Source organism: Pyxicephalus adspersus, chromosome Z (genome assembly GCF_032062135.1).
Source record: "Pyxicephalus adspersus chromosome Z, UCB_Pads_2.0, whole genome shotgun sequence".
NCBI lineage: Eukaryota > Metazoa > Chordata > Amphibia > Anura > Pyxicephalidae > Pyxicephalus > Pyxicephalus adspersus.
Genome location: NC_092871.1, coordinates 47,215,643 through 47,231,314, shown reverse-complemented (window position 1 = coordinate 47,231,314; position 15,672 = coordinate 47,215,643).

The window sequence follows — 15,672 nt, the reverse complement described above, 5'->3', positions numbered from 1 at the left end:
AAAGTGTAAACTTTACACAAAATTCATATTAAAGGGTCAGTCCACCAAAACCTGATATAGTTACCAGGGATGAGACTAATTACCTTTTAGTGCCCGGGGATCGTGCGAACAGGAGGATTTCCAGGGCTGAATGCAGCTCTGTGAATCCTCCTGTTTTAATTTCTTCTTCCGATGATTTCGCAAAATCGGTTCGCCGAAATTTTGCAGAACTATTGTAAGTTCGGGAAAATTTTTGAGAGAATTTTTCGAGATATTCTCGCTCATCCCTAATAGTTGCCAGTATACCTGGTATTGAAACCAGGTTAGTTATGAAACTTACAAAAAAGCATATAGAGTAGTGTGAAGATGCTCTTATCGTTACACCAGAATTTCTAGAGCTGTACTAGTAAATACTAGTCACCATTTTGGCAATATAATCAGGGCAAGGTGAGCAGGGGTGAGCAGTCATGAAAGAAAAGGGGCACAGTAACAGAGAAGGCTATCAGTGGCGAGTGAACAGGGAGAGCTTATACAGGGGTCCCGAAAAAAACCGTGTGCCTGCCCCACTACACCCCTGAAGTTGGGCTAGTAATAAAAGCATCTGATCAGAATATTTACTTTTTTGTGTTTTAATGTTAGTGTGTTTATCAGGACTGTATAGGGTATATTGAACCATTCACATCAGTTTTTACACTAGAGGAGCTTACATGTTCTGACAGCTCTGAATAGCCATTCAGAGTAACCACTGACATATTGTGCAGTGTGGTTCACAAAACACAACACCATTTTTATCAGTGCCTGCAATATACAGTAGTAATATTATTTCCATAGTCACACACCTAATAATATTATATTTTTATAAAGCTTTGACCAGAGTCAGAAATTTATCTAATTTCTGATTCAGAAATTTATCTAGTTTACAAGCAGGATTCATTCTCTTCTGCAAGTTCTGCACCGAAAGATGAATTGTAATCCTTACGCAAATACAATAAAAAGTTTTCAGTCCTTTCAGATGGTTGGAACAACTTTCGCTAACATTCATTTTGGGTCTAATGAGCCGCTTCCAGGAGCAAGACATCTCTTGTTCTGTTATTTATGCACATACATGATTGCTTTTTTTTTTTAGCTCTTAACGTTATAGAATCTTTGCGTAATCAATTCTGAGAGGAAAAAGCTGCTGGTTTATATTCAGCCTTTTTCCTGCAGTGGGATCCTCTGGCTGTCAGCAGAAATTTTTTTGAAATTGTGAATGTAGTGTATAGGGATATTTTCCAGATTTACTGTATATTGATGTTGGAAAATAAACTCATCTATGCAGTTGGTGTAGTCAATCATCTCGTCGGTGAACTAGGTCTTTCTTTGCTGTAGCCGAAATTCAGCTCTGTCCATGGTGCTGAATTTGGTTCCCTGTACTTCTTTATCCTGAGGCTCAGAACACAAAAAAATAAAAAGGGGACACTTAGTACATTTTCCTAAAGATTGGGGACTATGCTGGTCCTTTTCTAGTTCAGGAAAAAACAGTTTAAATGGTCTTAAACAAAACCAGTCAGCAAAGTTGGTGCCTTTCACAACTGAGGTCCCCTTAAAAGGACTGTTGGCTCTGAGAAGTGGTTCTAGCTCTGGGGCAAGAACTGTGTGTGTTTCCACAGTGGGGTATTCTGCCTAACAATTTTCTGGCATTGGCAATCAGTACAGAGAACTGGCATTGGCAATCAGTACAGTCCCGCAGTCCCACAGTTTTAAAATCTGTCCTAAATAAAAATTGCAATAAAAAGTTTCCTGATTTCCATTTACAGAATTTCAAACACATATTTATGGTTACCCAACTATCCCATTCCCCGTTGAAATAACTTGTGCTTTTAGTATCCTGTTAATAAAAGCATTTTGCATAAAATGTTTTTTGGAATAGTTTAGCAAAGACATCAAATGAGGTTTACGGACCTTTAAATCTGCTTTATTATTATGACTTGCCTTAAAAGTAGATATTAAAACAGATGTGCAATTTAAGAAAAAGGCACAGTTCATTACTTTTTAGATAGATTCATCCTGAATTAGAACAAGCCTGTCCTCTGTACCCAACGACAAAAATGATCATGGAGTTTATTGTGATGCCTTGGGGGCATCAGAAAGCCAACTAGTGACCCCTCCACCCTGAGCCCTTTCCACTGCATTTTAATGGACATTCAAAACCCTTTTTAGCAACATAACCAAAAAAATTATCTAATCAATCTTTTTTTCCCTTTTTTTCTGGTCAGAAAAAAATGAATATTTATAGAGTTCACTAAATCTTTGCCCTTGCTTCAGAAAATAGAATTTTAATTCCTCCCTTCTTAGCCGCATTAGATGCACTGAGAATATCCTTGACATTTTGCATCGCTTACCTAATTAGTAATTCTGGATTATAGAAGTGAAGAGGCCTTCTCCCACCTCATATTAAATGTTCCAGCACAAGATATTGGTTTGTCATTTGAAGTTCTGCTAGGGTTTTTGATGCAGGAAAATAAAATCTCTGGAAAATCTAATTTTCAAAAATCCTTTTCTGCTTTAAATTAAATATTTATAAGAAAATTGAACACTGGAGGAATTTATGCTCTGTCTTTCCCCAAGTGATTGAATACATTTGCAAGTACTGAATTGTTGCATTGTTGTTTTTGATTTTTGATCAGACTTGGAATTGATCCAGACACAAACTCTTCTTCGTTGTTAGGTTGTAGTAGTATTTGTTTCAATATAAAGAAAGTGCTCAAGCTAAATAAAAGAGTATTATTTTACAATACAAAGCTGGATTAATCCCAAATCCAACTTTTTCTTTTTTGAAAAGAACCTGTCACAAACCTAAACCAAGTTCCGCCATACTAAATATAATTTCTTGGGATTGTTTACTTTACATGTAGATGTAGAACATACTTATCTAGTTCTTACATCAAGTTGACATGCAGACAGTGGGAAGACATGCAGCCAACCAGAAGTGAACATCAGTAGGGAAATAGCTCAGTCCAAAATGCTAGGTCAAAGTAGGCGAGGGGGGGGGGGGTGCAAAACAGGTAGGGGATATAGAGGCACAAGTTTATTTACCCCTTAAAGTTTATTTACTGCTTGTCTATAGCCTGGCCACAGTTCAACTTTACAACAGTGCTTGCCAATCAAGTGGGCAGGGGCTAAAGCTACGTACACACTTCCAATTACTATCGTTGGAAAACGAACGACGAACGATCCTGCATGATATCTGCGAACGATCGTATAGCACCGATCCTGTACATACAGATAACGACACGATCGTTCGTAGATATTGTACACACAATAGATACGATCGTTTGAGCGATAGAGGAACTATGTGCATGACAGGAAAGTGAACGAACGTTCGTTCATTACGCATGCTCAGACCGTGGACGATCACCGAACGACTGTACACACGAACGATGTTCAACGATCGTCGTCCAATCCGATCCGCCGGTCTGGTCGTTCGTTTCCAACGACTTTCCTCGTTCGTCGGCGTCGTTGGTTACTTTTTTACGAACGATTTTTTGCCCAATCGATCGTTCGTCGTTCGTTTTGAACGATAAAAATTGGAAGTGTGTACGCACCTTAAGTGGTGCAGTGTTTTGTATTAAAGTTAATTTCAAAACATTACCCAGAAAAATCACAAACAAGCATGCCATGGTGTAAGATAGTACAGTAGTTGTCAAATGAAATAGCTACATGAATATTGTAAACAATTGTATCTAAAAATGGACATTCTGAAAGACTGTGGCTTAAAAATTCCAGTTGTTTTTAACACATTTTTTTTCACATGATCCTATGTCTTATGGGACAACTGTTTTCTTAACATCCACATAATTTTCTAAGATAAACCAATATTGCACATTTCTGAAACCACAATCTTACATCAAAGTATTTTCATTGCATTTTTTTCCTGAACATTTAAATACTAGACATATACTTTAACCTGCAGGGTATTACTAACCTCACAAAAAAGTGGTATTTCTGGTAGTTCAATATTCAAACATGAGAAAAATATTTATATTACAATTGAGATAAAGTCCATCTTTCTTTTAGTTATTACTCTGTTGTTGTGGCTGATGAAGGCTGCATTACCCTTGTGCAGTACATTTCTGAATAAACACTAAATAGTTCCTGCTATGATCTGGAATTCCAAACACACAAATAGGGATTTGGCATTTTGGCATCCTAAAACAATTCATCATCATGATGAACACTGAACCAATTTTAAGGTTTTATTTTAGGTATTTTTTTCATCAATGGGTTTTCTAGAATGAAATCTCCTTTGGATTTTAAATCCTGCCTTTTAGATTAAAACTAATCTGAACGAAGCAGCTACAGCAGAGCAGTTAAATCAAAATCTCTTGCTGGGCAAGCATTTGTTTTTTGTTTTTTTACATCACCACTTAAGTTAAACAGACGAAATTGATAATACTGGAAGCAAAGGAAAAGATTTTACCAGTAAAATGTACAGCCGATGAGCGGTTAGGACTGGAGAGATCCACAACAATGGAATCCCGTTCTGTAAATACATAGGCAATATGGGTGATTGTAATCTTCTTTTAGAGGTCCAGCACAGAAAGATGCTTTAAAAGAGCATATTTTCATGTTTAGGGGTAAGTCTAGCAGGATTAAAGGTTCATTATGGCAGTTAATCACTTCAGACCATAAAAATGAAAGATGTGTACAGTTTCAGATATGAAGGTTCAAATGAGGGCAGAAGTGAAGTAGAGCAAGGGGGCTCTGTAATGTGGCTTTACTGCACAGGCCATCTCTTGCCAGTAAAAGTGTAGGGCTATCCTACACACATTGGATGATTCCTGTCTGATTCTTGCCTCAGGGCTTGTCTGAGATGTGTACAGCGGCTGTCCAATGTTGTTCATGGATTTGTCCTGGCGTATGCAATGAAAGTGAAGGGAGGAGGGTGCAGGGGGTTGTCACTCACTCATTCTCCTCCCTCCCCTCTCCACAGAACAAAACGTTGATGTATGTACAGTGCTCATTCGTTCATCTTTTGATCTTTTGTAATTGGAAACAATTTTGAAAGATTGTTTCCAACAGCAAAAATCTAATATGTGTACATAGCCGTTTAGATCTGATTTCATGGGTATCTTGTGACCTGTCAAGTATGCCCTCTTAGACCTAAATTGTTCTTCCTGTAGCTCCAGCACAGTCATGTTCATTCAGGCAAGGTTACTTTCAGTGTATCTTTAGCTATTTTTCCAAGATTGAGAAGAACAGACCACTGTCAGGTTCTTAATGCTTGTGTACTGTCCATCCTGCATGTGTACCTTAAGTGCCTGTGTGAAGGTACCAGGCAAAGTTTGATACAACAAACAATATAGAAACAAGGCCAGCTCCAAAAGAAAACCATAATATTTTACTGAAGCATCAAAGAAAAAAGTACTCAAAACAAACACCCTAAACTTCATTGACAAAAAAAAGTCTTGAGGGCATAGAAGTCTCTTTTCTTAATATGACAGACCATGCCTATTGCATTAGGTGTAAAGAATCTCCATTAATGGAGAAGATTTTTGGATTTGAAATTAATTTCGTAGTGCTGACTTTTCCTCTTTTTTTAATTCTACATTTACGTTTTTTTCCTCATAACCATTTATGCTATGACATCCAATATGTTTTATTGAATTTATTTTAATTATGGGTGTCATCTCAACAAGAATAGAAAAGAAATCTTTTGATGCAGAGACCTGGGGACTTTTCTAGAAATAGGCAACATATGATGCAGCCTAGTGGAGGAGTGCCATTTTCACACCCAAAATGGGGTGCTTGCTCTTTAATTGGCATCCCAGAGTGACTGGCATGGGAACTCAACCCCCTGCCCTTTACTACCTGCCCCAAGACAATTTCAAATTTATTGTAGATTTTTTTTTTCACAAGGTCTCCTCTGTTAAACTCAACAGTACATACTTGGACTATGTCTATTTAGAAGGTATCCCTTTTGTAATAATTAACATTTAAAGATCACTGAAATCCCAATTGATATGGGATTTAATAGTGTTGTTAGTTGAATGCTAAAAATTTTTTTTACAAATTAGTTCTAACCCTTTCCCACTCTTTCCATAACTAAAAAAAGGTATAGATAAACTTGTAGGCTTCGGTCAAAAAGTGCTCATTAAGCAAAAGTAATTTACAATGGGCTGAAGAGCCATGTTTCTCTAAAATAGAAGCAGCAGAAGGACCTGCTACTTTTAAAAATCTACTATTAAAACTTTTTTACCTGTAAAACAACTTTTTTTTAACTTTAAGCTTTTTTAAAATGAAGCTTTGCTATGCAACATGGTTTAGTCCTCTATGTGAGATGCAAATTTTGTGCAATCTTTGGACAGTTTGTAACACCTTCCTTGCAAAAACAGAGAGTTTCAGCTAATGGCATAAGATTGATAGCGTGTGTCTGTGAGAAATGACAGAGGCTTCATAACGTTTAATTATCCAATGCTCAACTGACAACCAATCTGTTCCCATGAACTTTGTTGGTCAAGGTCAGAGAGGAGGCCACATCGATTTAATATTACAGAGTCCTTCTGACTTACACAAAATAAAACTAGATTATTTTTATCTGTTATTTATAAAGAACAAGCTATACAATGCAGCCACCTCATTGATGGATAATTTTGACAACTATAATTTCCTTTTTTTTGAGAAACTGGATATGAATGGTGAGTGCCAATGTCATGCTGAAGGTCATTTCAATGAATAGGATTGTAGCAGTGCTATTACACATCCTCTTTACGAATCAGGAAGTCACAGAGACAAAAGCAAAATCTAATAACTACATAAACCGGTGAACCTGAAAAGATTATGTAATATTTGTACATATAGCACAAAGCATAAAATCATACGGCACAGAGCATAAAACATATTTTATTTCAGTAATTCTCTCTGCCACTGGCTCACCTCCTACCTCTTACTCTGATTTCTCCTATTCCTGTACCTTGGTATGTTCCATTTTCCACCAGTATCAATCTTGTTACAAAACACACATGATCAGCATAAAATCTAATTGGTATATGGGTTTTGTTCTCCACGATCCTAAGATTTTAAAGGATAAATGCATTTTTAGCATGCATTTTACTCCTCCCCACAGCCTCACAAGATGGATTAATAGTAATAAATACTGGCTGCCTGTGCCATTTAACACTAACTTTATACTATTCCAAACTTCTTGAGTGTGCCTGTTTAGCACAGTAAAGATAAACCAGTGTCATAGGCTATGAAAGAGGGGTCCAGTCTGGCCCTAATCAGCCATGATGTTTAATGTGCTGTTCACTTCTTAGTTTTTAATGTTGTACATGAGGAATAAAAAATGGTTGTCAATGGTGTTTCCATCTCTTCAATTGCCTGTGTTCCAATTGTTTGTATAAAATGTATGCACACATTTCCACTACTTGCAATACGTCAAAAATCAAACATGCAGTGACCTCTTAGTGACAGCATTACAGGGACAGTAACAGAGTCAGTGTATTGGGTGATGTCACACACAGGTCTTCCCTGGTTCATCACATTGCTTTAGCTCATCATTTAGAGGGAAATGCAGGCAGAATTCTGACCAGCTGATTTGATTAGCATCTGCTAGGTTTGCTGCAGGAGCAATGTGAATACAGATTGGTGTCTGACAACTGCAGAGCTTATACCTGTGGTCATATATTCACAAAATGTCAGAGAATAGACAGGATTCTGGAATCAATACCTGTTCCTCACACACCACACTGCCCATGAATGTCATCTGCACTGATATCAGGCCTGTTTCTCCATTTAAAGACATAAAATCTAAAGGAAAACAAAGGGTCATCTTTATTGAGGAAAAGTTGAATAGAGACACATTCTTGCACTTGGAACTGTGAACCTGCGGTTTGCAGGTATTATTAATATTTTGCGGAGTTGGATGCAGGTACACCACCTTGGTATGTAAATTAGAGTTTTATGCTAATATCTTATTTTCAAGGTGTTGAGCCTGCAGTGACAGGTAAATAATATTGAATAACAGAGCATTTAATGATTCTTCAGCATAGGACCACTGTTGTATTGACTCGTGGTGCATTTTACATAAAAGTGTTATTCTGTCACATTTTAGAAGGACTACAATAGTATGCATTTAGTCATATGATCTGGTATATTGGCACAAAATCAGAGCAATAACAAGAAGTTGCACCAAGGCATTTATCTCCGTAGCTCTGAATCACAAAATAGCATAATTGACAATGTCTTTAATCTCCATTAAAACTTCAAACTGTCTTCTTTAAACTGTCTAACATGATGGAACAATCTTGTTTGACTTCTATGACAATTCTTCTGGGTAATATTTGGTTACTCTTTTTAAAAACCTTTCACAGTATCCATTCACACTGCAGTTAATCAGAAGCATGGTTTTGAAATATTTAGTCTTTTTTAGCTGTCGTAAGATAATGTGCCACTTGGCCTGGTGAATCTATTTAAAGATATTTTACGAGCCTGGCTAAATACTAGGAAATATCTCATGCAGATAGATGGCTCCAATGCTTGGGGTTGGGACCATTAATTTTACAACAGTGGAGGGCAAGCTACCCCTGCCCACCATCAATGTGTGTACAGAGCCCATAAACCACTAAAGTTATCCAGGTGAAATTAGCAGTCGCCTTTTAGCTTGACAAACAGGCCCCTGTCTGCAGCTCCTCAGTGCCACTCAAAGAGTTAAAAATTCAAAAAGTGATCCCAGTATTTTGGCTGTTGTCGCAGATTGTAGGGTATCTTCTTTTCTCATCTTTTTTATCATCTCGCTTGTTTGTTTGCACACTTTTGTTTCTAGCTGCAGCATCATTCAGCAACATCTTTTAAACATGTTCATTGAGGTAAACTGCATCTTGCCCTCACCCCTGACTGTTCCCGATGCTCATATTGAACCTGATGTTCATGACCTGGTTATTAATTCAGACAATTTGAAACTGCAGAAAGTCGTGTGAGAAAATACATTAAATGATAGAAAAAGGTGTGCACAGTTACATGAGCAATATGACTACTTTGCTACTCACTTAGAACTATGAGGGCTCACATGGCTCTCTAAATGCCTACTACACAGATGCATTTGATTTAGGTAATGGCATCTTGTCACTGCTGCAGCTGCCACTTGCATTTGTTCCAGAACTGTTCCAGAAGCTTGTGTAACCATGACTGCGGCAGGTCAAACCCTTTTGCTGGCTTCCTGCTCCTATACTCCCCTTCCCCCCCCCCCCCCCCCCCCCCCCCCCCCCACATTTTAACATTACAAAATTTTATTAAACCCAACATACCCAACCCTCTCAGGTTGCAGGTCCACAACAGGTAGGGAGGGTGGGAATCTTCTTTGCTTCTGTCCAAACATTTGACCTCATTCCCTTTCCCCTACTTTTCTATATAACTTATTCTAAACCTAGTATTTACTTGTTTCACCTATCTCTGCCTTATCCTCTCCTTGACCTCCCTACACCCCACCATTTTCCCCATCCTGCCCAGCTCAGCCTTCCCACTCACTCATCCAGTCCCATCCTTTATACATCAGTGCAGAATGACCCAATACTTTTTTTAGATAAAAATGAATTTGAAGGACATAATTAATTTCAGGAAATGAATAATCACCTGTGTACATGTTTGGTTATTTTATCACTTTATAAATATGCCCCTTAGTCTTACGAGTTAAGTTGAATTAAATTGACAGACTATGCATGCCAATATGCTAGTGATAAAAGAGCTTCATAGGCCTAGTAAAACTTTTGTGTTGCATAAACATACACATTACATATTTTAATTTCTAAATGTCACCCCAACCCACTTTGCTGACAAACTAACGTGCATTGTGATGTCATTTGTGGTGCATTAGACAGCTCATTGAAGCAACTTTGCTGCCTGTGTTTTACATGTCTAAATTTGTCTGGTGCCATTTACCATTTCTTCCTCCACAAACACTATTTCCAAAAAATAAGGACCATTTCTAAAAATCCCCCAAAAAATACAATTTTTCAATTGACTTGAACCTTTATTTAACAGGCAATTCTATGAAGAGACAATTTAAAAACAATGTTTACCAGCACAAGGTTGCAAAAAATTAAGATCTGTCAATGTCTACAATTAATAACATTTGTTAAAAGATTCAGGAAAAATCTATGTGCAACCTTCGCACCCTTAGGCAGCATTGCATTAGAAACGGGTTTGCTGGTGTGATGGACCTAGCCACATTGGCTCATGAGTACTTTGGGAAATCATTGTCACTTTCAGCTGCATCAAGAATTAGTTACTGTAATTTGTGCAAGGAGAAAGACATACTTTCATTTAGTTCTTATCTGAGATGGACCCAAAGACAATGGAAACATGTTGTTATGGGTTGCCTCCCCCTGACAGGTGACACAGGACTATCTGAGGCGCAGAATCTAAGTGACCTCTGGTTCTTCACCAGCACACCCCACAAGGAGTGATAGGCCAGTGACCCTAGTTGCCACTAGGTTACTTTGCTGCAAGGGGGTAACAAGGTCACAGTCCCCAGGCTCTCCCCCTAACAGGGGGTGGCACAGATTGGAAGCCTCCTGCCTGGGAATGGCGATGAGGCCGGAGTCAAGTTGAGGTAGCTGAGGTCAGACAGCCAGCAGACAAGACGAAGTCAGGTATCAGGCCAAGGTCAGGGCAGGTGGCAGGCAAGGTGAGGTCAGGTAAAAGGCCGAGGTCAAACACAGAAAATCGAAACAGACAACTAGCTAGCAGAGAAGCAGCAAGTGCACTGTGGATCCACCCATCTAAGTCTGGAACTGGAGGGGTTTAAAAAGGCCCAACAGCAAAAGACAGGGCAGGACAGGACTGAACAATCTGTAGATTGGCTGCAGAAATGTCTCCAAAATCCCTTTCAGCTTTGCAGAGCCTCAGTTTCTGTGCAGGGGGTACAGGTGATGCTGAGCAGATGATCTCTGCGCAGAGTGGTAACACATGTTCTGTGGTTCCAGAAGTCCACACTTCAGCTGTTTTTTGGAAAACTGAATGTTAGAATCTATGTTTCAAAGATGAAAAAGACCATCCAGAGTCTGCAAAGGACAAACCATCATCACTCCACCTCAGAGAAGACGGGACACATGCGCGGAGCTGACGTGAGCTAGTGCGGCTAGCTAGGATAGGACGGCGCGGGTTCTCGCGGAGCTGCAGAACAGAGGAGATGTCGTCTCGAGGCAAAGCCAAAAAGGACATGAGGAGCTCGGGTAGAGTGGCTGCAATACACGAGGTGGCAAAGATGACGTTGTTAAATACTTTAGGAAGCCAAGAGAGAAGGAAGTGGTAGGAGAGAGTGAATCTGATTTGATAGCAAGGAGTATTTTCCCAGCAAAAACGCAAGTAATGTCCTGTGATCCAGATAGCTTCCTGCAGAAAATCCAAGATATGCTACAGGTATCGTTAGATACAACAGCAAAGATAATAACATATCTTTTAACAAAGGAGTTACAGGAACTGGGTCACCGTGTTGTACAACTGGGGGGGAGGATGGATGATGTTACAATAGTTTTGGAGGGTCATGAAGAGGAAATAGAGCAATATAGGAATGATATACAAATATTATACCACAAGTTAGAGGATCTAGAAAATAAATCCGGAAGATCTAATCTGAGTCTATAACTGAGCTAACTCCAGCGGTTACAGCCCTATTTCAGGAAATCAGCCCTGATACTTCTATAGAGAGACTTGAGCTTGATCGAGTACATTGTATACCAACTAGATCTAGAATGAAAGGAACGCCAAGGGATGTACTAGTAAAATTCCACTATATTAAAAAAAAGGGCTAATTCAGCGGGCAGCCCGTGCTAAAGAGACAATTGTTTTTCAAGGAACTAAATGTCAGTTATTTGCTTGTATTGCACCAGCGACTATTCAAAGGAAGAAGGAGTTAAAACCTTATTTACAGTTATTTACAGATCTTGCAGGAGAAACGTATTACTAGAGATGAGCGAATTTCTCAAAAATTCGATTCGACCGGTTCGCCGAATTTTACAAAAAGATTTGCTTCGATCGGAATTACTTTGCGGTGAATCCTGTAAAAAAACATCTATTTCTGGCCTGCAGAGAGCCTTGATAGTGGTGTAGAACACTGTGCCTTGCAGTAACACTCATAGGGAGTCTGCTGTGGTAGTGAAATAATCCTGTGAGTCAGTATGACATGCAGATGACAGGCGTCGCTATTAGAATCACTGCACACTTCACTTATTTGGGCAGTCACGGGGCCAAAACTGACTCAAGTATGAACTCAGCCTTACAAGTCCATGTTAGCATCAAGAAGAAGCACACTCCTTTTACACCCTTGTCAGCTGATTCCACAAAAATGCATACACAAACTGTTCTAATAACCACTTATACAAGTAGAGCCACCCCGACAGAGTGGAGAGGGTGTCAGCACTAAGATTGTGTTGACATCACTGATTATTTTGCCCTTCCTATAATCCATCAGAACAAAAACCCAAAAAAAAACGGATTCTGTCTGTGGAGCATCTGCCTTCACCTGGTCAGCATTTGCTCAATAATCCATCAGTATTGCTAATGCCAAAAAAAACAGGAGCGGATCCAAAACGGAGATGACAAGTGAATGGAATATTTGCATGTCTTCTGTGTTTTGTACCCACTCCTGCTTTTGGCTACCAAATCATAAGCCAATTCTGATGGGACCATAAAGGCCTTACAGCTTCTACACAGACAGGATCCGTTGTGCGTCTCTTTTTTCCTTTCTTCTGACAGATCAGAAGAAGGGTCAAATAAATAGTGATGTCATCCAGGCCAAAAAAGGCAAAATAGTGGCCCAGTCATGGAGTGGGGAGGGTGAGAGAACAGCTTAAAATCCACAGAGTGGCACAATAACATGATGGTGAGGTGGAAGCAGCATGAGGAAACCACAGATTGGCCCAATGACAGAGTCTGGAGGTGGCGGCAGCATCAGGAGGCCACAGAATGGCACAATGTCAGTGTGGAGGTGGCAGCAGCATCAGGAGGCCACAGAGTGGCACAATGACAGAGTCTAAAGGTGGCGGCAAAAGCAGCATCAGGCGGAGGCCACAGAGTGGCACAATGACAGAGTGTGGAGGTGGCAGCAGAATCTGGAGGCCACAGAGTTGCACAATGACAGAGTCTAGAGGTGGCGGCAGCATGAGTAGGCCACAGAGTGGCACAATGACAGAGTCTGGTGGTGGCGGCAGCATCAGGAAGCCACAGAGTGGCACAATGACATAGCGTGGAGGTGGCGGCAGCATCAGGAGGTCACAGAGTGGCACAATGACAAAGTGTGGAGTTGGCGTCAGAAGCAGCATCAGGCGGAGACCACAGAGTGGCACAATGACAGAGTCTGGAGTTGGCGACAGCATCAGGAGGCTACAGAGTGGCACAATGACAGAGTCTGGAGGTGGCGGCAGCATCAGGAGGATACCACAGAGTGGCAGGGTGACATAGTGTAGAGATGGCAGCAGCAGCATCAGGAGGATACCACAGAGTGGCAAGGTGACATAGTGTGGAGATGGCGGCAGCGGCAGCAGCAGCATCAGGAGGATACCACAGAGTGGCAAGGTGACATAGTGTGGAGATGGCAGCAGCTGCATCAGGAGACCACAAAGTGACCCAGTGACAGAGTGGGGCGGTGGCGGCGGCAACACCAGTACCCGCTGACGAAGGTGGGTGAAAGAAGGAGCACTTGGCATCTGATGTGTGGCATCAGACGGGGACTTGACGCCGAGGGGTTCTTGCTTCTGGCTCCAAGCGCCCAGCGCACGCCGGGTGTGACCCGCTCTGAGGACAATGACAGGTGGGGAGTTTGACTGGGGCGGTACACCTGTTAAACAGTAAGGCAGGTGTCCTAAGGCAAGCTCAGGGAGAACAGAAGCTTTCCATGGAGCAGAAGGGCAAAAGCTCGCTTGATCTTGATTTTCAGTCTGAATACAGACCGTGAAAATGGGGCCTCTTAATCCTTCTTATTTTTGGGTTAGGAGCAGGAGGTGTCAGAAAATTTACCACAGGGATAACTGGCCACAGAGTGGCACAAGGACATAGTGTGGAGATGGCGGCAGCATCAGGAGGCCACAGAGTGGCACAATGACAGTCTGGAGGTAGCAGCAGCATCAGGATTGTAAGAATGAATACAGACCGTGAAAGTGGGGCCTCTTAATCCTTCCTATTTTTAGGTTAGGAGTAGGAGGTGTCAGAAAATTTACCACAGGGATAACTGACCACAGAGTGGCACAATGCCAGAGTCTGGAGGTGGCGGCAGCATCAGGAGGCCACGGCGTGGCACAAGGGCTTAGTGTGGAGGTGGCGGCATCATCAGGAGGCCACAGAGTGTCACAGGGACATAGTATGGAGGTGGCAGCAGCATCAGGATTGTAAGAATGAATACAGACCGTGAAAGTCGGGCCTCTTACTCCTTCCTATTTTTGGGTTAGGAGCAGGAGGTGTCAGAAAATATACCACAGGGATAACTGGTCACAGAGTGGCACAATGGCAGAGTCTGGAGGTGGCGGCAGCATCAGAAGGCTACAGAGAGGCACAATGACAGATAACTGGCTTGTGGCGGCCAAGCGTTCATAGCGACATCGCTTTTGATCCTTCGATGTCGGCTCCTACTATCATTGTGAAGCAGAATTCACCAAGCGTTGGATTGTTCACCCACTAATAGGGAACGTGAGCGGGGTTCATTCAGCACATTCAGCTTCTGCGTTGTTGGATGAGTGCACACATACTGTTGTCTTGATCGATTGCTGACGGAATGACTGACGAGGAGTAGGAGGAGCAGGAGCATCTGGACCAGCAGAATAGGGAAATGACATACAGCTCCCTTCCGCTGAGGTGGTGAAGCCTTGACTCCCTGAAAGCCGGTGCGTGCCAATGGGTGATGCAGAGGTTGCTGTGGCAGGCTGGACCACCACATCGGAGCCACGGTTCTCCGAGGCCACTTTATGGTGATGCTGCATATGTTGACGCAGGGCCGTGGTGCCAACATTTGCACCCTGGCCACGCTTCACCTTCTGCCCACAAATTTTACATATGGCCTCCTCCGGCAGCTTAACAAAAAACTGCCACACCGCCGAGGTGATTTTCCCCCCAACACTCCGCACTGACTGACTGCTACCGCCTCTACCTCCGTGAACCCCTGCACCACTACTTCCCAGGCAGGTAGGCTGCTGCGAAGCAGGTGGTCTATCCCGGGCACGTTTGGCTCTCGATCTCCCACTGCTGCCACCTTGCTGACTACCAGCCATGCTACCACCTTGCTGGCTCAGCCGCTGCCTCACGGGCAAGCTGCCACTCTCTTCTCCTGATGATGATGAAGCCCCTTCTTCACTCGGCTCCCAAGTGCGATCGGCTTCATCATCATCGAGTAGTGTATGCACGTCGCTGATGTTCTACTCAATGGCCTCCCACACCACTCCCCTCATCACTACTTGCCCACCTAGTGGAGAAAGCGGCGAATGTCTCCTCCAGATCCTGGCTGGGCAGTAGCTGCTGACTGTCCTCTACTAGCTCGTCCTTGCTGTACAGTGGAGCTGAGCCCACAGCATACAATACTTCTGTGACTGAGGGAACAGCAAAGGACAGAGGCAAAATGAGGACAGGTGAAGGCACAGGGTCTGCTCCCGGGCCATGCCACCCATCTTCGTGTCTGACGAACCCAACGACTGTTGGCTGGGGGTGTCTGATGTCGCTTGGGATGAAGTG